We start from the raw sequence: 23,416 nt of genomic DNA on the forward strand, positions 1-23,416 counted from the left end.
ACATTGAACTGAGGGGGGAGGGGGGGGAGTTTGTTGGGATGTCATGGTGGGAAGGGCACACCAGACAGAGGGAACAGCATGTGCAGAGGTTCAGAGGCTGGGAAGCATTTGGCCTGTTCAAGGAGGAGCACACGGTCTGGAATGGCTGGAGGATGGGCTGTAACTTTAAGGGGTGGAGCAGAGGTGAGAGATGAGGTTAGAGAGGCTGGTGCCTGGCAGACAGTTATGTCACCTCTCAGAGCCTCAGTTTCCTCATCTGTAAAATAAAGGCAATAACAGTTCCATCCTCATAGAGTTAAATGAGAAGCATAGCATTGTGTGAAGCACACAGTAGGCACTCACTAGTTGGTCCCCATCACTGGTCTGACAGGTATTGAGCTCCCCCTCAGCCCCTCTCAGGTCCTCCCTCTGGCTGCCCTGTCTCCCCATCCTGGGACCCACTCCTGCTTGTGCTCCAGGCCTGATGTCGCCCCAAGGTTCTGAGTAGCTCTAGCCCAGCTCCAGGCTAGCCCACAAGCTCAGCGCCTGGCGCAGGGTGGGCATTTGTGCACGTGGGTGAGCAGTCCCGTCAGGACAGCGTCCTCCTCCCACTGCCCAGAGCTGCCCATGCCTCAGCCACTGCCCTTTTCTGTGGCCAACCCCACCCCCTGCCCTCCCACACCACACCCCTCTCCCCGCCCAGGGCACCATCCCAGCCTGCAGCCCTGCTCATGGTTCCTGGGACCCACATATGGGATCTGCTGCATCCCAAAGGCCCCTGTGAAGGGCACACCCTCGAGATCCCCTCCCTGTGGCTCCCACCTTTCTAAACTCTCTTGTCTGACAGGACAGCCTTGTCATCTATCTGGGGCCTCCAAGGTTAACTGTACTCTGAGCTGCAATCAGCTGGTGTCTGGGCTTGGGGAAACCTGGGTCTTCTGAAGGCAGGCTGGGGGCACAGAACATGCCAAAGTGAAGCCCTCCTGATTTCCTGATTCTGCCTGGTCTTAGAATGAGGTCATTTCCAGGAAAAAGAAACTGAGAGAAAGAATTAACAGCCAGACTGGTAAAAATAAAACATGAACATATGGCCATTCACAATAACATCATAAATAAGAAAATACTTAGGAATACATTTAACAAATGAAGGGCAAGATTGTGCACTGAACACTATGAAACAGGGCTGAGATCAATTAAAGAACGTCTAAATAAATGGAGAGATATTTCATGTTCATGGGCTACAAGACTCCATATTGTCAAGTTGGCAATTCTCCCCAAATGGATCTACATATTAAATGCAATCCTTATAAAAATCTCAGCAAGCTTTTTTATAGAAATTGACAAACTGAGTCTAAAATTTATATGGAAATTCTAAGGACAGAGAATAGACCAAACTATTTGGAAAAAGAACGAAGTTGGAGGACTGATACTACCTGATCTTGAAACATATTATAAAGCCATAGTAATCAAGATAGTGTGGCATTGGTGCAAGATAGGCATATAGATCAAAGAAAAGAAACTGAGTCCTAAAGTAAGTCATTAAATTTTTTTTTTTTCGGTACGCGGACCTCTCACTGTTGTGGCCTACTCCCGTTGAGGAGCACAGGCTCCGGACGCGCAGGCTCAGCGGCCATGGCTCACGGGCCCAGCCGCTCCACGGCATGAGGGATCTTCCCGGACCGGGGCACGAACCCGTGTCCCCCGCATCAGCAGGCGGACTCTCAACCACTGCGCCACCAGGGAAGCCCTAGTAAGCCATTAAATTTATGGTGAATTGTTTTTTAACTAAGATCCAAAGACAATTCAATGTCTTGTTGAATTGTCAAGGCATGTTTGACCATTTGTTCAAAACTGTCAACTAATGATGCTGGGGCAGTTGGCTACCCACGTGAACTTAAACCCTCACCTCATTCCATACACAAAAATTAACCCCAAATGGATTAAAGACTTAAATATAAGAGATAAAACTCCCAGAAGAAAACAAAGGAATACATCTTCATGATGTGTGTTAGGCGAAGAATTTTTCGCCTTTTGGAAGAGACCAAAAAGAAGATCCACAAAAGAAAAAAAAATCAGCAAATTTACTTTATCAAAATTTTAAAAATTTGTTTCAAAGGACACCATTAAGAAAATGAAAAGACAAACCCACAGACTGGGAGGAAATATTTGTTAATCGCATACTGATTAAGGTATTGTACCCAAAATATATCAAGAACACTTATAATTCAATAATAAGAAGACAAACAACTCAATTTAAAAATAGGCTAAAGACTTGTGTAGACATTTCACCAAAGAAAATATATGGATGGCTAATTAGCTCAAAAAAACATACTTAACATATTCAACTAATGAGATTAGTCATTAGGTAAATGCAAACTAAAACCAGCAGTGAGATACCAATTCACACCCACTTGAATAACTATATTTTTTAAAAGGACACCATCAAGTGTCGTTAAAGAAGTAGAGAAATAGAAACTCTCTTATACTGCAGGTAGGAATGTAAAATAGTATAATTACCATAATACCCAGCAATTCCATTCCCAGGAATCTCCCTAAAAGAAATAAAAAACCTATGTTCACAAAAAGATTCATATGCAGACATTCACAGCAGCATTATTCATGACAACCAAAATGCAGAACAGCCCAAACGTCCATCAGATTTGAGTGGATACATAAATGTGGTATCCATCCAGTGGATACCACTCAGCAATAAAAAGGAAGAACTACTGACACGTACTGCACATGAATGACCTCAAATATGTTATGCAAAGAAGCCAGATGCAAAAGACTACATACAGTAAGATTCCCTTTATATGAAGAGTCCACAAAAGGCAAACTTACAGAGACAGAAATCAGACCTCGAATGCCTGGGACATTATGTGTGTTTGGAGGGGAGGGGAAGGTGGGGATTAACTGCAAGCAAACACGAGGGAACTTTGGGGGTGATAGAAATGTTCAAAAGCTGTATTTCGGTGATGGTTACACAACTCTTGTTTGTGTGTGTGTGTGTGTATGTGTTCGACATTCTTTGATATTATACATAAACTACACTAAAATGCCTTTCATTAAATAAAAGGCAACATTTTAGATACAGGGAATTTTAATTAAATAGGCATAGTTAAGACCAAAAAGATAAAGTAGACATTGCCAGCTTATCTTCAACCCTTGCCTTCACAGGCTGGTAAACACAACTTGAAACACACAGGTGAGTCTTGCTCTGTTTTATGAAACAACAAAGGAATCTCCTCAGTACTTAAATATGTTAATATAACCTGTTGTATAGATCTACCTATAAAACCAAACTCCTATAGGTTTTGAGATGGCATTCACCATCTCTGTGAAAAGTTGAACATTACTAATCAAATTCCATCATATCTTTAGAAGGGGAAAACAGTGACAGCCCTTGCTGAACCAGAATTACTATCAAAACTCAAAAATCTGATCATCGTTTAGCCACAAGCCAATCCTATTTAAATCAGGACTGTCCAACAGAAATATTCTAGCAGCCATTCATCATCTGAATTCTGGTATATGAGATCAGTTTAGATACGGTATGCATAAAAAGGTCATAGACATTGCTGTGCCGTAATAAATAGGGCAGTAGCCATCTATTACTCATTAGTAGCTTTTCTGAGAGAAGTTACTAAGTCTACGCTTTCTGCCTTCTTAATGCCAGTGAAGATTACTTTTGTTCCAGGGATGTACTACTTAGGATTCTCCAAATACTCCCCAGTGATGCCTTTGTTCTTTTTTTTTTTTTTTTGATAATTTCTTCTTTATTTGTTGGCTGTAACTCTTCTACAAGGAAGAAACCTCTGTTCAGCTGTTTGTTTACTCTGAATTACAATTTTCACAGGAAAGGCAGGAGACACACACGATTCTGCTTACTTTAGCAATGTTTAAATCAGAACCTCAACAGATTTCTCTTTTTTTTTTTTTTTTTTTTTTTTTTGCGGTACGCGGGCCTCTCAACCGTAGTGGCCTCTCCCGTCGCGGAGCACAGGCTCCGGACGCGCAGGCTCAGCGGCCATGGCTCACGGGCCCAGCCGCTCCGCGGCATGTGGGATCTTCCTGGACCGGGGCACGAACCCACGTCCCCTGCATCGGCAGGCGGACTCTCAACCACTGCGCCACCAGGGAAGCCCCATGCCTTTGTTCTTGATGACATCTGCGTAAGAGAATCCAGGGTCCTGAACTGTTTTTCGCCCAAATAGAGCATGGAGGTTTGGTCCAGTCTTGTGCTTGCCTCCCTTTTCCACGGTAGGGCACTGGACACACTGCTGAAAAATCGTCTTGCCCCTCTCCACATCACCCACTTTGAAATTGTTCCTTTGTCATATGTGATACGAAAGTTCCAATACAAGTTGGATGTCCACTTTCTCCACAACTCTTGAAGTTTACTAAAAATCACTGAATCATATTCTTAAAATGGGTGAATTTTATTATAACTTATATGTCAATAAAACTATTTAAAAAAAACAACTACATGGGAACGCCCCACAGAGCTGGCTAAATGAGGAAGACAATAGGTGATGAACACAGTTCTCTGCCAGCTCCCATTTCCTTCTGAGAAAAGAAGAGGGAGCTGGAGAGTGGTCTTAGTGTTTTGGACCAGTCTTAGCAGGAACAACTCCCACAACTCTTAGAATAAAGGCCCAACTCCATCCTGGCCAGGCCTTGCCCTCTCCAGCATCAGTTCCCAACACTCTTCCATGCCTTATGTCCTCCCCAAATACACTGGCCTTCTTTCAAGACTTAATATTGATGTAGTCCTTCCCACCTAAGGGCCCCTGCATGTGCTGTCACCCCTACCAGAAACACATTTCACTTTCTGCCTAGGTACCTTCTACTCAATCTTGAGACCTCAGCTCCATTGTCTCTTCCTTGGGGAAGCCTTCCTTGATTTCCTGAGCTTGGTCAAATTCCTCTATGAATTGGTATCATAGACCCTTTCTCCCTATATAATTTACCACAGTAGCAACTTTTTATTTATTTGTGATATCATGACTCATGTTAGACCAGTCACCATGAAGATAGGAAACATGTCTAATTTGCTCACCATTGTATCCCAGGGCCCAGCACAGTGCCTGCCACATAGTAGATGCTCAGTTAATTGTTAATGACTTGCTGAAAGTTAAAATTCTAAACTTCTTAAGATCAGGGGTTTGTAGTATTCAAAACTTCTGTCATTTTGAGATATAACAACTCAATACATTATGCAATTATTATGTTCCTGAAACATTTCATGTGCCAGAGAGCAAAAAAATCTACAAAAAAGTAGTAAAACCTGACCTTGAAGTTTATGGTTTCATCATTTAAGGAGCTTTTTTCTCTTCTCTAGCCAGGCTGAACAAGAAAACAGGAGAGAATGTACAAATTACCAATATCAGAAACGAAAAAATGGTCATCAGTACTGATCCCATGGACATCAAAAAGATACTAAGGGAAAATAAGGGAACAACTTTATGCACACAAATTTGATAACTTAGCTGAAATGGACCAGCTCCTTGAAAGACACAAACTACCAACACTCACAGAAAGGCAAATAGATAACCTGCATAGCCCTTCAGCTATTAAAGAAATCAAATCAATAATTCTTTTAAAGTCTTCCAAAAAAAGCAAACAACAGGCCCAGATGGTTTTGCTGGTGCATTCTACCAAACATTTAAGGAAGAAATATTACCAATTCTCTACAATCTTTTCCAAAAAATAGAAACAGAGGGAACACATCTTAATTCATCCTATGAAGTCAATAGTATCACAATACCTTAAAAAAAAAAGACATTATAACAAAAGAAAAGTACAGATCAATATCTCTTATGAACAGACACAAAAATTATCAAGAAAGTATTAGCGAATCAAATCTGACAACGTATAACAAGGATGAATATGTCAACCAAGTGGATTTTATTCCAGGTTTATGGGCTAGAAGACTCTGTATTGTCAAGAACTGTTAACATTTGAAAATGCAAGGATAGTTCAACAATTTGAAAATCAGTCAGTGTAATCCACCATAGCAAAAGGCTAAAGAAGAAAAATCATATCAATTGATGCAGTAAAAGCATTTAACAAAATCTAATGCCTATTCATCATGATTCAAAAAAAAACAGAAACCTCTCAGCAAACTAGGAATAGAGGAAAACTTCTTCAACACAATAAAGAACATCTACAAAAAACCTACAGCCAACATCATATCAATACTTAATGGTGAGATTAAGATCAAGAATAAAGTAAGGATATCTTCTTTCTTATCACTCCTATTCAACATCATACTGGAAATCCTAGCTAGTGCAATGAGACATGAAAAAAAAAATTAAAAGCGTATATATCACTGTCTTCATTCATAGTTGGCATGGTTTTTGACAGAAAAATCACCAAAATTCTGCAAAAAAAAAAACCTAAAATAAGTATAGCAAGGCCACAGGATACAAGGTTAATATACAAAAGTCTATTGCTTTTCTACATACCAGCAATGAACAAATGGAATTTGAATTTTTTAAATACCACTTACAATAGCACCAAAAAACCAAAGAACTTAGGTATATATATAACAAAACATGTTCAGGATCTATATACTAAAAAACACAGATAAAAGAAATTTTTGAAGGTCTAAGTAGAAGGGACAGTCCATATTCATGAACTGAGTTTCAATATTGTTAAGACATCAATTCTTCCCAACTTGACATATAGACTCAATGCAATACCAGTCAAAATCCCAGTAAGTTATTTTGTAGATATCAACAAGCTGATTTATGTGGAAACATAATACTGAAAAAGAACAAAGTTGGAAGACTCACATTATCCAATTTCAAGATTAACTATAAAGCTACAGTTTTCAAGACAATGAAAGTTAGACACTTAGATCAGTGGAACAGAATAGAGAGCCCCAAAATAGACCCACATAAAAATAGTCAACTGGTTTTTCACAAAAGGGCGTGGCAAGTCAATGGAAAAATAATAGTGTTTGCAACAAATGGTGCTGGAATAATTGTATAACTATTTGCAAAGACAAATGAACCCAGGCACAGACCTTAACATCCTTCACAAAAATTAACACAAAATTGATCATAGACCTAAATGTAAAATGCAAACTATAAAATTTCTAGAAGAAAAACATAGGAGAAAATCTAGGTGACTTTGGCAGCTACTCCCCCTGCCATCCCCCAGCTACCCTTCTGTGTATAGTTATGTCCCTTCTGGCTGCCCCACCAGCCTGAGAGATGTTGAGGATAAACACAGCCAGACATTAGTTACAGCGGTGAAAACAGAATTTATTCAATAACTACTGACACTAAGGGAAAGAGCTGAGCTCTACCCCAATCTGTGCAGAGGTGATTGGGTGCTTTAAAGGGAGAATGATCAGGAAGAGAGGCAATGGCAGGGTCTTGAGCAGAGTCAGGAAAGTGAAAAATTACAAAGAGTGAGAAGGAAGGTTGGTCCACGTAAAACCCATCTGGGTTTGCTAAGTGGCACTCATTGAGTTAGGCTCCTGCCCTCCCATGAAGGTTGGGAGACAGCAGCCATATCTTCAGGTGTTGGCTGGAACAAACAAAACTTCTTTGGGCATCCTTGAGCTTTGTCAGGCAGGCTCTTTAAGAGGGGCTAAGGACATCCTACGGATGTGGCCTTGAGCTGTTAGAAACTGTTAGTGTTTTGTTCAGTTCTTTAGAGCTAAGGTTAGGCTTAGTCAAAAGGAGGGTTCAGAGGAACCAGGTTAGAGTCCAATCAAGGAAAGAATTTTTGTCAGAAACCAGGGGCATTTATTCATTCTGGGCTGTCAGTTCAATCTGCTTATGGTGCTTAGGGTTTTGTTACATTTCCTGTGGCATCAGCTACGCAGGTAAGTTCTTCTTAAAAGCCTTCTCTGTAAGAGAGTTGACAGTGTCAGGTTCCCTTGGAACATGGATCTTATTCATCTCTGTCCCCCCACAGTGCCAAGCACAGCACCCAGCTCTTAGTAAGAACATGGGAAAATACTGGTTGAATTGGACAGAACTTGAAACGGAAATTGAGAAGGTTTTTCAGGGGTGCATTGGAGCATAAAAGGAACGGGTTTATAACTGAAAATCGTTTTCTGTAGCTCTCTGGAGAGTGTAGCATTTCAAGGAAGGCTCTGGAAATCTTTTCTGTAAAGCGTGGAATTGCTTTCTATCGAAAATAGTTCTTGCTTGTAAGGGTGTTTCACACACACGCATGAGCTTGTGTGCACATATTATAGAGATAATATATGATTTTTTGGTAGAAAGAAAGAAAGGGAGAAGAAGGAGGTAGGTAGGAAGAAAGAAAGGGAGGAAGGGAGGCAGGAGGCCAGGAAGGTAGGGAGGGACGAATGAATAGACACCTGGATGTATAAGCCTAAAGTTCAGGGAGAGGTCCAGGTTGAGATGTACATTTGGAGCCATCAGCATATGAATGGCATGTAAAGGCCACAAGTCTGGTGAAGTCCCCAGGGGGGTGAGGGAGGCTAAGGAGAAGAGAACGAACGGCAGAACTCTAGAATAACTCAAGGGTTACAGGTTGAGAAGCCAAGAAAGAACGAGCAAAGGAGATGGAGGAGGAGTAACCAGGGAAGCAGAGAAAACCAAGAGAGGGTGGGATCCCAGAGCGGAGAGGAGGGAAGGTTTGAGAGCCATGAGCAACTATTCCAAATACTGATAGGTCCAATGTCATTGAAAGTTGACCATTGGATTTATCGGTGCATAGGTAATTGATGACCTTGACAAGGGCAGTTATGGTGGAGTATGAAGGGATGAAATCCAATTCGAGTGCAGTGAAAAGAAACTGGGAGGAGGGGAATTAAAGATAGTAATAATCGTGACTTTTGTTTTATTGTCAAGGGAAACAAAAGTAACAGAAGAGGTTGGATATTGACTTGTTTTTATTTGGGGGGGATTAGAGAATTAATGGTGTGTTTGTACACTAATTGGAATGATCCAGAAGAGATGGGAACATTACTGATGTAGGCAAAAAGGGAAGGGATCTCAGGCACAAATGGCTTGGATAAGGGACATAGAGTTCATGTAATGAGAGGGCCTCAATGCATGAGGAATTTTCCTGAGAGTCTCTCACACAGGCATATATCCTTCCAGATACTCACTTATCTGTATACAAACCAAGATTTTTAGAATCTTTATAATGCTATTTGTCTTTTTCATCAGTCTACTTTCTTTATTCAAAAACACATCATGGGGCTTCCCTGGTGGCGCAGTGGTTGAGAGTCCGCCTGCCGATGCAGGGGACACGGGTCCGTGCCCCGGTCCGGGAAGATCCCACATGCCGCGGAGCGGCTGGGCCCGTGAGCCATGGCCACTGAGCCTGCGCTTCCGGAGCCTGTGCTCTGCAGCGGGAGAGGCCACAGCAGTGAGAGGCCTGCGTACCGCAAAAAAACAAAACAAAACAAAACAAAAACACATCATGGACATTCTCCCAAGTCAGATCATAGAGGCCAAATTCAATCATTTTAATGGCTGCTCCGTACTCAATGTGCCATAATTTAAGGAACCAATCTCCTACCGATAGACGTTTAGATTTCTCCAGCTTTGCTATTACAAATAACATTGTAGTGAAGATCCTTACATAGCTTTGTACTCTAGCGTACTTCAGAATGATCAACTCCTAGAAGTTAAATTGCTGCGACAAAGGACATGTGCATTTTGAATTTTGATAGACACTGCCCAGCTGTCTTCCGCTAAGGTTACCCCAGTGAATATCCCACCAGCAGGATGTGAGAGAGGGAGTGTTAACACCAGGGGATTGGTCTGAGTTTGGACTTTCCATAGCAGATTTGCTTAAGGTAGTTCAGCCTGAAAGTATGTCTGTGTCAGAACCATAAGTGATAAACAATTGGCCTCTATCTTCAGCCTGCAGGAATGTGCTGACCCCATCTGGTCTGGGGAGCTGGAGAAGCGAAGAATTGGGATGGCGAGAGAGGAGAGAGCAGACAACGCGGGGCAGGAGGGCAGATCTGGGGAGCTGCAGGGAGCTGGGCGCTAGCCTGTTTCCTCAGGCCACTCCTGTGGGGTCCCGGGCAAGTGGCTCAGCCTCTCACTGCCTGGTCACAACAAACATGATTGTGTGGATCCAGGGAGGTAGCAAACATGAAAACGAGATTGTAAATATTGGGGCAGAGACGGCAGGCTGCCCACCAATAGTCACCCTCCTCTTCTTTCCTCCTGACACGACCCCTATTTTGTCCAGGACAACAATTTCCCCTACTTAAAAACATTACATTTCCCATCCTTCTGCAGGCTGTCACATGACAGAGCTCCAGCCAATGAGACGGGGCAGAGGTGGCTGTGGGGCATTCTGGGAAATTCCCTGGAAGGGCAGGGGCCTCTGGCTTCTCCCAGAGGACCGCCAGCTGCCCAGCCTGAAAGGAGGCCCAGGCGGAGCAGCCACGCTGTAACCCCAAGGGCGTCCGCACACCCTGAGGACACTGAGGGGAGATACAGGGGGAAGCTGGCCAGATGGTATCTTGGAGCTGCTGGGCTTTCACCACCTCCCACCCCAATGATTCACTGAGTGAATCCCGCCTCACTGAGTGAGAAAAATAACCCCTGACTTGTCTAGAGCTCCACTGATCAGGTTCCAGTTACTCTCAGGAAGGCCAGTCCCAACTGTACAAGTGACAGTGTGCAGGGTGACAGGGTACCAGACTGGACTCCAGGCACACTGGCCCACCCCCCCTTCACCACTGACCAGCTGTGTGAGGGAGCCCAGAGGGCTGGGCCCCTCTGAGCCCCATTATTTCATCTATAACCAGGGAAACAGTTACAGGGACTCCAGCCTTGCAGGGATCAAGGAGGGTAAGTGACACAAACTCTTTAAAGGCTTCTGTCCTGAGACACAGGGGGCGGCCCTGACCTCTGACTGCTGGGCAGCTGACCTTGGACAACCCCCAACTGCTTTCTGACCCTCATTTGTTTCATGTTTAACACACCTTGCAAAGTGTGATACTGTTTAAGGGAGAGAGGTTGTCCGTGTGTAAATATGTGGCTGGTTGGTAGTCCCCATCAGAGGCCACAAGAAGGGCAGCTCAGGGCTCATGCAACCAGCAAGGCCAGTGGGGTGGTGGGAAAGCATCAGACTGGGAGCCGGGAGCCCTTCTACCTGGATCGCTCTGCCTGCACTGGACTGCCCCTCCTCTTCTGGGCCTCAGTTTGCCTCCTATAAAATGCAGGGTTTGGGCTAGATGACCATGAAGAGTCTCACCATTTTTCATACTCTTGGAGTTAATTTTTCTGCTTTCACGGACCTGCAGGGAGGCATGGTCAGGTGGCAGAGGTTGGGGTCAGCTACCGATCAGGAGTGTGAAACGTGAAGAGCCCCAGGATCCTCTGAGAGAGTCTCCAGCAGGGCGCAGCTGGGTGTATCTACTGAGACACCTGCCCATGCTGGGGGGGTGGGGGCAGGGAGGTGATGAGGGACCCGTTTTTCCATTCACCCAAGGCAGGATGGACTCTAGCCCATGTAGGCTGCCCTGCCTGGTTTGCGTGAGAGCCAGGCTTGCCTTGCACAGCGTTCACTGTAATTCAGCAGCACCTCTGAGCAGATGGACACCGGCTGGACCGACCTGTCTGGGAAGACCTGAGTCTTCTACTAATGAACCATGTGACCCTGAGGGAGTCACTTAACGTTTCTGGGTCTGTTGCCTCATCTCTAAACATAAGGATGTCAGACCAGGTGCTTTTGAAGATCCTTCCAACACTAAAATATAGGATTCTGGATTTAGGATAATAGTACTCACACTCTAATTAGACTATTGGGAAGATGAATTAAGATCAGCCATGCTTCAAGGATATTAGGCTTTTCTCCCACTATTCCTCTTGATTTTATACATTAGCTATTCTTGCCCTCTACCCTAACCCAGTGGAGCATATCTGTAGGCTGTTGCCATCCAGTATCCTGTCACCCTTTTACTAGTAAAGCTGTAATTTCCCCCAGAATTTCCCCCTCCCCTACTCTCAGCCCATCCCAGGCTTAGGCTGGATCAACCCCACCTCCAGATTGCAGGATCTTTCTTGATTGGATTAAGCCAATCACCACATTCCTTCCCACTGACCCAGATCAGTTCAGGGATAGGTGTGTGACCCTTGGAGCCAATGGGAATCGGCCCAGGGCTTTTGATTAGTTGTTGAGGAAGCTCTCTCTTCTCTGCTGGACTCCAGTCTGGATGGAAAACCATCTGGCCTCCAAGAAGTGAGATCTGAGCATGGCCTTGCATGGGGGAGAGATGCTAAAAGATGGAGAACATCCTGGCGGCATCATTTGAGCCCCTGCAACAAGGTGGAACTAAAGGTCCATCCCTGAGCTTGTCAGTGGCATGAAACCAATAAATCCCTTCTGAGCTCAAGCCAGGTTTACGCACTGAGGTTCCTGTCACAGGAGATGAAAGAGCCTAATGGCTGCCTCCCCTCCCGCATCTAAGTCTCCAAGCTGAGACCAGCACAAAACTTTGCCGTGTCAGCCTCTCCCCCAGGGGTGTGAGTCAGGTTCATCTCCCGCTGCCCCTTCTCCCCGTTCTCTTCCCTCCCAAGGAGGAAGCTGCAGAAACCACCCCGTAATGGCATCTCCAAGGGCGAGGGCACATTATCCCCAGACTTTAATGAACCGAGCAGCCTTGTCACTGCCAGACCTGCGTCACGCAGCGACCGTGAGGCCTGCTGACTCACCCTGTGGGTTCCTGGTGCTGACTGGCCTTCTGGCAGGAGGCGGGTTTGAGCTGGGAAGCCACGGGTCGTATTTAAGGTGGGGGTTGGACGGGAGCATTCACACAGAACTCTTTAGAGTCAAGGCTCTGGGAGGGCTCTTAGAAGCGCCTTGTTCTGCAGATGTGCAGAGAGGTCATGGGACTTGCCTCGGGTCACACAGGGATCTGGAGACTGAGTTGGGCCCAGAACCCAGATCTCGCTGTTCTGAGTCCAGTTGCTCCTTTCACTCTGCCATGGCTTCTTCCCAGGATGAGATCTGTTTCCTCTCCGGGTCCTAAGCAGCCCCTCTCATAGAATCCTTGCTATCTCCCGGAGTCTACACTACACTGAACACCCCCAGTTATTCCATCAGCGGTCCCGGCGCCGGTGGGTGCAGAGGGGATATGGATGGGTACCGCAGGGTCTGCTGCACTCATTCCCAGGGCCTGAGCTGAGCTCTGGGCTCAGGCACTGCCCCTCTTCTCAGATCTTATGCATGCCCTTCTTCACCCTGAGTCAGGATCTCCCCTCACCACCGGCTCCCGGGCCCCACAGCGGGTGGAGCTCCGCCTGCCTGCAGGACACACCCTTGCTCTGTTTTGTTGCTGGAAGGCCTGGGCTGACCTTGCTGGCCATCTCTAACCTGCCCCAGTTTCTCTAAATGCTGTCTGGCCTCCTATCAGCCATGGCCGGGGCTGCCTCCGAAGTGCTCCTGTCTCTTTGAGCAGGAAAGTCTATTGCCCGCATCCCTGAGTCTCCATGTCTGGTCGGCCTCCATGTAGACCCACTCTCCCACTGCCCAGCGGTGCCCAGAGCCTCCGCAGACCATCAGCGGTGGGACGGGGAGGGCTGGAGGCCAGGGCTCCCCATCACCTCTCACCCAGCTCAGCAAGTCATCTGGCACCCAATTCAAGTCAACAGCCACTTATCTGAGCAGCTACTGTGTGCAGGCAGCGTGCTCAGAGCTTCCCACGGCCCCTCCTATGACCCCCGCAAGTGCCCTGTGGAGGAGGGTTCATCAGCTCCACCTGCCAAGTGGGGAAACTGAGGACCTGCCCCAAGGTCACCTGCCTAGCCCTAAGACACCCTGAAGGGGATGCACACACATTCCCTCCCTCCCACTGCCCCTGCAGGGATGTGGTTTTCTGTAACCTCCAGGTACAACCCGCTCTGCAGTCTCCCTTCTTAAATCCTTGGCCACTGTTTACCTGGAATCATCCCATGGATCTCGCTGGGTAAATGTCAGAGACTGTCTCCTGGAACCAGAGGCCAGGACCAAGCGGCCAGCAGACCCCACAGCCCTGCTCCGGCGAGGGCCTTCTTCAACCACAGTCACCAGGGTGCTGCATCTGCCCCACTTTGGACTTTGCGACAATCACAAGAGGGCTTGTTGTCAGAACTGATTTGTGAGGGTTGAAAGGCTTCGGATGAAGATCTCTGCTGTGGGACCGCTGGACTCAGGCAAAAATCCAAGGCCATCATCAGCTGTTTGGGTGAAACATGATGACTGTCGTGAAATTTTAATTAAACTCTTACTGGCATGAATAATTGAGCATGACGGTCAGGTGCACTGACTTCCTCAGGCCCGCTCTGGAAGGAGACCAGGGGCAACCTCGGTGTCAGGTGCAGGGCTCTGGGGGAGTCTGCAGATGCCCCAGGTGCTGAGGGGGCAGCGAGCGACAGGACTTTCACCCTCACCGGCCCCAGGAGCTGCCCCCATTATCGCTCACCTCAGGGGAGTCATTTTTCCCTGTTTCCTGCTCTGCTTGGCCCAGCAGGAAGCGGCAGGTGAGAGGAGCAGATGGGAGGAAGAGACGGAAAAGCAAGAGGTGTTGAGGGTTGCGGTCTGGATTGCAGCTGAACCTCAGGTATAAATCGCGATTACCCAGCTTACTAGCTGTGCTATCTTTAGCAACTCACTGTACCTCTCTGAGCTTCAATTTCCTTATCTGAAAAATAAGGACCATAACTCCCATCATTTTAGAAATACTGATTATTTTCTCCTGACCCACTCCTCCCTGCTCAGCCCACAGCCCCAAAGTTCTTCTCCCGCTCCCACACCACCAGCAACCCTCAGCTGATTAACAGTATTGAGGTGGACGCCTGGTCCACACTGGCCAAGTTAGCAGATCTCCCCTCTCGGGAATCTCAATTTGGAACATGGAGATGGAGTCATTAAACTGTGGCAGCCGGCTGGAAGAGGGGTAGCTCAGGGCAGGTAGGGGCCACCATTTTGGTGTGGCCACAGTGGGTCAGAGTGGGCAGAGGAGGCCCCACCCCCGGCCGTACCACGTAAACACACATACTCATGAATGAGTACAAGTGAAAACTGGGGAAATCTGAGTAAGGCGGGTGGGTTGTATCAATGTCAATCTCCTGATTGTGATATAGTCCTGCAGTTTTAGAGGATGTTACCATTGGGGGAAACTGGACAAAGGGTACACAAGATCTCTCTCATTCCTTTCTTTTTTAAAAATTCAGCTAAATATCAATTCCCCCACAGGAGGATGAATGCTTGCCCAGCTGGGGGCTGTGGTAGGATCCATCTGGCCAGTGTCACCTGATTGTGTGGGCAGGGCTCCCGTTAGATCCAGTGAGGAAGGAGCTTACCTGGGTTGCCTTCTGTGGCCAGGTTGGGGCTAATAGAGAAACTGGGCCTGGGTCTCCTTCTTCTGTGGGTGGGTGGGATCTAAGACATCCTGCCGCCGTGTTGTTCCTCCAGTCCTGGGGCCCTTAACCCATCTGCCTTCCTCAGTCCACTTTACAGAGTGCTCCTTTGGTCCTCTTGTCATTTCCAGCAACGATAGTTATGCTTAGTGGGGAGGAACAGGGAAAGACCTCTGTATTATTTCTTATAACTTCACAGGGCTCTTCAATTACCTCCCCCCACAAAAAGGTTAACTTTAAAAATAAATTATCTGCCAGAAAAAAATAAATAAATAAGACGAATACCACCAAGCTCATTGCATCATTGTGAAAATTAAGTAAATTAACATATGCAAAGAACTTAGACCATGCCTGCCATGCAGGGGTGCAAGACAGATATTCATTCTTTTCCAAGAGTTTAGGAATGTTATGTTTCTAAAGTTTTTTTGAAGTTCAAAATATAATTTTCCCTAAAACTCTGTTATAGACTGGGGTTGGACCAAAAGTCCTAACAGCTTCTACCACTACTAACCATGATAACAAGGCTTCTTTGGGGAAATGTAATGCAAACGCCAGACACGAACAACACATCCTCCCTTCCCTGGGCCATTCCCAAGAAATGGGGGAAAAAATTGTACGGGTACCCTAAGCAGAGAGAGCAAAGCAGAGTGAGACCAGGCTCTGTAGACGTAAGAAGTCACAGTCAGGGTCGCCGGAGACCAGGAGCCTGAATGTGCCTCCGATCCACGTCCCTTTAGAACACCAGTGACACCGCCCACGGTCGGTTGGGGGCTTACTGTGCGCCAGGCTGCGTGTGCACCACCTCATTAATTCTCACCACCACTCTCCAAGGGAGGGACTGTGTTAACCTGTTTTACAGCTGAGGAAACTGACACTGAGAAGTTAAGGAACGGAACTTCCCAAGGTCACAGCTTGGATCTAAATCCCAGACCTGTGGCGACTCCACCCCTGGCCCCTGACCACTGCCCTCACTGCCCCTCTACTCCTGGGTGTCCATTTGTATGGCTTTTAGGGCTCATGTCCTCAACCCCCCTGTGAGGGAAGAGCTGTTTAAATCACTGTCCCCCATCTACAGATGAGGAAACTGAGGCCCAGAGAGGGAAGGCAACTTGCCCAAGGTCACACAGCAGGGAGTTGGGGGATCCCCATGTACCTAACTCCTCCTCTAGGGCTACCTTGCCTACCCCCCACCGCTCTTCCCACAACAATCCTCAGAGGAAAGCACAGACTGAGGCCCCCTTCTCCCTGGGACGGGGGTGTCGTGGGCTCACAGAAAAGCCTCCATTTGCGGTATCTCCTGTCCTGGTGGCCAAACCCCTCTTTCTAAGTCTGCACCACATCCACCTTATCCTCCCCACCCCCGAGCCCATGACACAATAAAGATGTTTAAAAAAATAAAACAAAAACCAAAAAAAAAATTTAATGACATCAGCTTCCAGCCACTGGGAAACTGTGCCTGACCCTTTTAGTGTTCTACATGTGTTACTTCAGTTTAGTCTCGTAATACTTTAGTGAAGTATAATATAATTGACATAAACTGCATGCATTTAAAACATACAATTTGGTAAGGTTTTTTTTTTTTTTTTTTTTCCCGGTACGCGTGCCTCTCACTGTTGTGGCCTCTCCCGTTGCGGAGCACAGGCTCGGGACGCGCAGGCTCAGCGGCCATGGCTCACGGGCCCAGCCGCTCCGCGGCATGTGGGATCTTCCCGGACCAGGACGCGAACCCGTGTCCCCTGCATTGGCAGGCGGACTCTCAACCACTGCGCCACCAGGGAAGCCCAGTAAGTTTTTTTATATACATCCTTGAAACCATCACTGCAATCAAGATAATCAAAGTACCCATCACCCCCCAAAATCTCCATGTGCTCCCTTATAATCCCTCTCTCCTGTCCGTCTCTGCTCTCCCCCGCCCCCATCCCTGGACAGCCATGGATCCGCTTTCTGTCACTATCAATGAGTTGGCATTTTCTAGAATTTTATGTAAATAGAATCATACAGCAATGTGATCCTTTATAGCTGGCATCAGTGTAATTATTTTGAGATCCACTCATGTTGCATGTATCGATAGTTATTTTATTGCTAAGTAGTATCACATTATATAAATATGCTGAATTTGTCCATCCATTGACCTGTCAATGGACATTTGGGTTGTTTCTAGTTTGAGGCTATTATATTTAAAGTTGCTATGACTTTCACGTTCCCCTTTGGTGAATAACTGGGAGTGGAAGAGCTAGATCATATGGTAGGTGTTTAACTTTGTAAGAAACTATCGAACTCTTCTCCAAATTGGCTGTATGATTTTATATTCCCACCAGCAATGTACGAGCATTCCAGTTCTTCCATACCCTGGGCAAAACTTGATATGGTCCATCTTTTAAATTTTAGCCATTGTGATACCCCAGGTCTATAGAGGCATTTCACTGTGGTTCTAATTCGTGCTTTCCTAATCACTAGTGGTGTTTGGCATCTTTTCATGTGTTATTTATTTGCCATTCACAGATCTTCTTTGATTACGTGTTCAACTCCTTTGTCTACCATTTATTGGTTGTTTGTTTTGAGGGTTCTTTACACGCTCTGGATATAAATCTTTTATCAGATATATGCTTTGCAAATATTTTCTCCCAGTCCATGGCTTGTATTTTAATTCTCTGACTATCTTTCAAAGAGTAAATGTTTTTTTTAACTTTCATTAACTTCAATTTATCAGTGTTTTCTTTTACAGATCATGCTCTTGGTGTCATCTAAGAAAGTTTGCCTAACCCAAGGTCACAAAGATTTTTTCCTCTGTTTTCTTCTAGAAGTTATATCATTTTAGGATTTATATATAGATCTGTAATCAATTTTAAATTAAGTTTTTGTGTGATGTAAAGTATGAACTGAAGCTCACTTTTTTGCATAGGGACATCCAATAGTGCCAGGACCGTTTGATGAAAAAACAATTTCTCTACTGAATTTCCTTTTCACCTTTGGCAAAATTCAGTTGTGCATATATCTATGGGTCTCTTTCTGGACTCTCTATCTAGCTTTATTGATCTTTCTGACAAATATGTCAATATGACACTGTTTTGAGTCCTTGAGCCTTATAAGTCTTGAAGTTAAGTAGCGTTAATCCTCCAAATATATCCTTTTTCACAGTGTTTTGACTATTCTAGGTCTTTTGCATTTCCCTATGAATTTTAAAAACAGCTTGTACATTTCTAAAAAAAACAAATGCCTGTTGGGCTTTCAATTGGATTGAGGTGACCAAGAGAACTGACGCATCAATATTAGGTCCCCTGACCTTGAACGGTATACGTCTCTTCGTATATTTGGATCCTGTTTAATTTCTCACACCAATGCTTTTTTTTAGGCCAGAGTGTATAGGTCTCATACATCTTTTTTCAGAGTTATCCCTGAGCATTTAAAAATTTTTGATGCTGTTGTAAATGGTATTTTTTATTTCAATCTCTAATTGTTCATTACTAGTAAATATACAGTTGATTTTTCTATATTGATCTTGCATCCTGCAACCTTGCTAAGCTCATTTATTAGTTCTAATAACTTAGATTCCTTTGGGTTTTCTATGTAGCTGATCACGTTGTCTGCAACTAAAGTTTTACTTATTCCCTTCCTGTGTGGATGCATTTCATTTCTTTTTCACACCTCATTGTACTGGCTAGACCCTTAAGTACAGTGTTGAACAGAGCAGATTTTGAAAAAGGACATCCTTCTCTTGTTCCTGATCTTAGGGGTAGAATATTCACTCTTTCACCATTAAGTATGTTAGCTGTTGGCTTTCACAGGTTCTCTATGACAGTTTGCAAAAGTTCCTTTTTATTCCTGGTTTGCTGAGAATTTTCATAAGGAATATAAATGGCAAATAATGAAATGTTAAAACATGTGTAAAAACTGATTGGAAAGTGGCCACCATACTTCTTCTCTGTCTGCATCTGTCTCCTGACCTTTGAAATATGACTTTGCTTCTCTTCCCATCAAGAGATGAGGTCTTTTTCCCCAGCTCTTGAATCTGGGATGGCCCTGTGACTTGCTTTGGCCCATAGAATGTGGTAGAAGTGACATGCCAGTTCCCAGCTGTTCTAGAATATGCCCAGGGTTGTTGTCTTTTTGTGTTTTTTTAAACTTTTTATTTTATACTGGAATATAGTGGGTTAACTATATGTGTGTTAGTTTCAGGTGTACAGCAAAGTGATTCCATTATACATATACACGTACCTATTCTTTTTCAAATCCTTTTCCCATTTTAAGTTGTTACATAATATTGAGCAGAGTTCCCTGTGCTACACAGTAGGTCCTTGTTGGTTATCCTTTTTTGAGTACAATTAGAGGATAGATGTGTGGACACAGAGGGTGGGATGAATTAGGAAATTAGGTTTGACATAAATACACTACCATGGGTAAAATAGATAGCTAGTTGGAACCTGTTGTATAGCACAGGGAGTACAACTCGCTGCTCTGTGATGACACAGATGGGTGGGATGGGGGGTGGGAGGAGGGAGGTCCAAGAGGGAGGGGACATATGTATACATATAGCTGATTCACTTCATTGGACAGCAGAAACTAACACAACATTGTAAAGGGCTGTTGTTTTTTTTAAAATCAGGTATGGTAAGACACGCAGACACAGAAATGATTGTCATTAAGGAAGAAGTTTATCCTCACAGATCCCTAGAAGAGCAGAGCACACTGCACAGGGCCATCTGGGGAAGCACTAGGGTGGGTTAGGAGGCAGAAGGAGAGTAAGGGAGAACATGGCCCAGAGTCTTTATTAGGGTTTTTGTGAGAAGGAATGGGTGGGGCAAGGTAGGTATGCTGAGTAACCTTCGGATTGGACAGTTGGAATAATTTTTGCAGACTATGGACTATTGGAGTCACCCCGAGGTGCCTGGTAACTGGCTCTGGGGTCATTTAGGGCAGGGGAAATATTGGCATGGTATGTGAGAGTTTGATAAAGAAGAAGAGTGGGGTATGGGCTCTGGCTTGTATCTCTAGGTGAGTAACTTTTTTTCCTTTTTTTTTTTCATGTCTGTCTTTGACCATAGTTTTCTTTTTTTCCTTTTCCCTTAGGGTGCTTACTAGCTGGACTCTGAGTGGTCCCCAGTGGCCTCTGCTGTGAGCGGTGGCCTCCCTTTCTAGGGCATCCCACTCAAGCTCAGGGGGGCTGGGGTTTACATCTGAGAGAGCACCAGTGCTATCAGCTTTCTTTTTCAAGTTTTTTTCTTTTGAGTGTGGAATTCCCTGGTACTGACACGCAGTACTTCAGAGAGCCCTTGCACATTGATTAGATGTTTTACTTTTTTTTGTTAATTGAACCATATCCTCGGGGAGTGAGGGGTCTGAAGGGAACCAGGACTGGGATGTTCCTTTCCTTTCCCCTCTTTTTTTTTGTTTTTTGTTTGTTTGTTTTGCGGTACGCGGGCCTCTCACTGTCGTGGCCTCTCCCATTGCGGAGCACAGGCTCCGGACGCACAGGCTCAGCGGCCATGGCTCACGGGCCCAGGAGCTCCGCGGCATGTGGGATCCTCCCGGACCGGGGCATGAACCCGTGTCCCCTGCATCGGCAGGCGGACTCTCAACCACTGCGCCTCCAGGGAAGCCCTCCTTTCCCCTCTTTTATTAAACATTGAGCCTCTGGTGTCCAGGGAGGGGCCCTTTTATATCCCACTGGGTGGGGAAACAAATCGCAACAGCAGGAAGCAGATGACAGCAGAGAAGCTTGCAGCCTGAACCACAAGGATTGCAGGGCATCACGCTCCCCGGAGGAGGAGGAGAAACTCGCACTGACCTCGCAAATGGGACCCTCGACACGTGGCAAAGGTTCAGGTGGCGCACTTCCCGACTGCTCTACAGAACAGGCGCAAATGTGACTCCGCGAAGCTCCCAGGGGAAAGGGGAGGTGGTGACCGTCACCTTGAGTATATAACGTCCCAGGTACTAGGCACGTTCATCGAAATGACTCAGATGGCCCCAAGGCTTGTAGGTCCTGCCCAATCAGCTGGTCAGACTTGTCCCACAGCACCAGAAGTGTGGTCACTCCTTGTCCCCTGCAGAGGGGTCTCTTGGGGAAACGGAAGTAGCTAATCACCTCCACACCCCCGGATGCTCTGTCCTGAACACCTGAAACTCTAGACCACCAACAGCTCCGGGAGGACTCAGCTTTTTGAGCTCCACAATCTGCGGTTGGGAAATCATGGCGCCACCTGACAGAAACAGCACAATGCTGTCACCATCAAGCAGCACGCGCCCCGACACCTGGCTGTGCCTCTCAGGGCAGTGGCCGCTGTCGGTGGGGTCCGGTTAGTAAGCAGAGGGCAGTCTGAAGACATAGCATCTCCACCTAGTGTCAAACCACCCCGCTTTGCTGTACCAGTTGTGTCAAAATGTACCCAGTGTTGAGCATCTTTTCATGTGCCTGTTGGCTAGTAAAAGAATACAAATGAATCTCTATACAAAACAGAAACAGACTCACAGGCATAGAAAGCAAACTTATGGTTACCAAAGGGGAAAGGGAGGGGGAAGGGATAAATTAGGAGTGTGGGATTAACAAACACAAACTACTATACATAAAATAGATAAGCAACAAGGATCGACTGTATAGCACAGGGAACTACATTCAATATATTATAATAACTTATAATGAAAAATAATCTAAAAATATATATATATATATAACTGAATCTCTTTGCTGTGCACCTGAAACTAACACAATATTGTAAATCAACTATACTTCAATTTTTAAAAATATACTCAGGGTTTTTTTTAACCAGGTATGGTAAGACGTGAAAACTTGTTATAGAGGAGGAAGTTTAAACGCATAGATCCCTAGAAAAATGAGGCACAGCACAGCATGCAGGGCCACATGGGGAAGCACAAAGGTGGGTCAGGAAGCAGAAGGGGAAGAAGGGAAGGCATGGCCCAGAGCTTTTTTCAGGGCTTTTGTGGGAAGAAATGGGCAAGGCAAGGTAGGAATGCTGAGTAAGCTTAGGATCAGATAATCTGAGTAATTTGGGCAGCTCTGGGCTATAGGGGTGGTCCCTGGTTGCCAGCACCTAGCTTGGGGTGATTTAGAGCAGCAAGAATATTGACTTGGTGTGTGAGAGTTAGATAGGGGTGGTCAGGGCTGGAGGCTCTGGATTGGTTGGTTTGTACATCAAAGGCATTCTCACAGGAGAGTCGCTTGCTATCTCTAGGAACTAACTAGCCCTTCCTGGAGAGAACCAGCCTCTAACACAGAGCATCAAGAATATGGAAAACAAGAATATGTGGTCAATCCGCCAACCCATGTCTCAAAACAACTTTGTGCACTTTCACTCCCTCTTTTGTACCTTTATCTTCACCATGAAGATAGGAACAGGCCCACTGTCAGATGAGGCTACATGAAAGAGAAATGAGCCATCCCAGCTGAGGCCATGCTAAACCAGGGACTGCCCCCGCCCTGAGCCAGTCCACAGCTGACTGCAGGTGCATGAGTGAACCCAACCAAGATCAAGCAGACCCACTCCATCAGCAGAAGCACCCAGCTTATGTACACACTCCTGAGCTAAATAAATGCTTATATCTTAAGCCAGTAAGTTTCCGGGTGGTTTGTTATGCAGTATTAGCTAACTGATACACCACATCTCTCTCACTGCAGAGCTGCGGGACTCAATAGCTTTGCAGTGTTTCCTCTAGTGCCTTGGTTCTTCTCAATCGTCTCTTCACCATTATCTTTGTTCCTAAGATTCCACAGGTATTTCACCCTGCCTAAAGAAACTGAGCTGCTAGAACTCACATCCCCCTTTCAGTGCATCCTTTATTCAACCACCCAGCGGATACTTAAAATGTGCCTACTGTATGTGCCAGGCACCAAAGAATAGAAAATGACGAAGATAGTGATAGAACCTGCCACCAAAGGACTTACAGGAGATATGAAAATTAAATAAATAATTGCAGAAATAATTACAGTGGAGTTAAACATAGCATTTCACCCAGAATTTGTTCCATTCAGCATAGCCCAATGTAGCCCAATGTGCAATTAAGTTGCAGCCACAACACTCAGCCAGAACTGTCAGAGCTTACCTTGTGAGAGAGCAGGTGCCCAT

At 45.6% G+C, this 23,416-nt stretch overlaps 1 pseudogene; it reads right to left on the reverse strand.

Annotated features, from left to right (window-relative positions):
• Positions 1–3,590: 3,590 nt before the first annotated feature.
• Positions 3,591–23,416, reverse strand: LOC113621448 (cytochrome c-like; annotated as a pseudogene).

This window comes from Aethalodelphis obliquidens, unplaced genomic scaffold (assembly GCF_003676395.1).
Source record: "Aethalodelphis obliquidens isolate GAN/ISIS:26980383/991018 unplaced genomic scaffold, ASM367639v1 scaffold9, whole genome shotgun sequence".
Taxonomy (NCBI): Eukaryota; Metazoa; Chordata; class Mammalia; order Artiodactyla; family Delphinidae; genus Aethalodelphis; species Aethalodelphis obliquidens.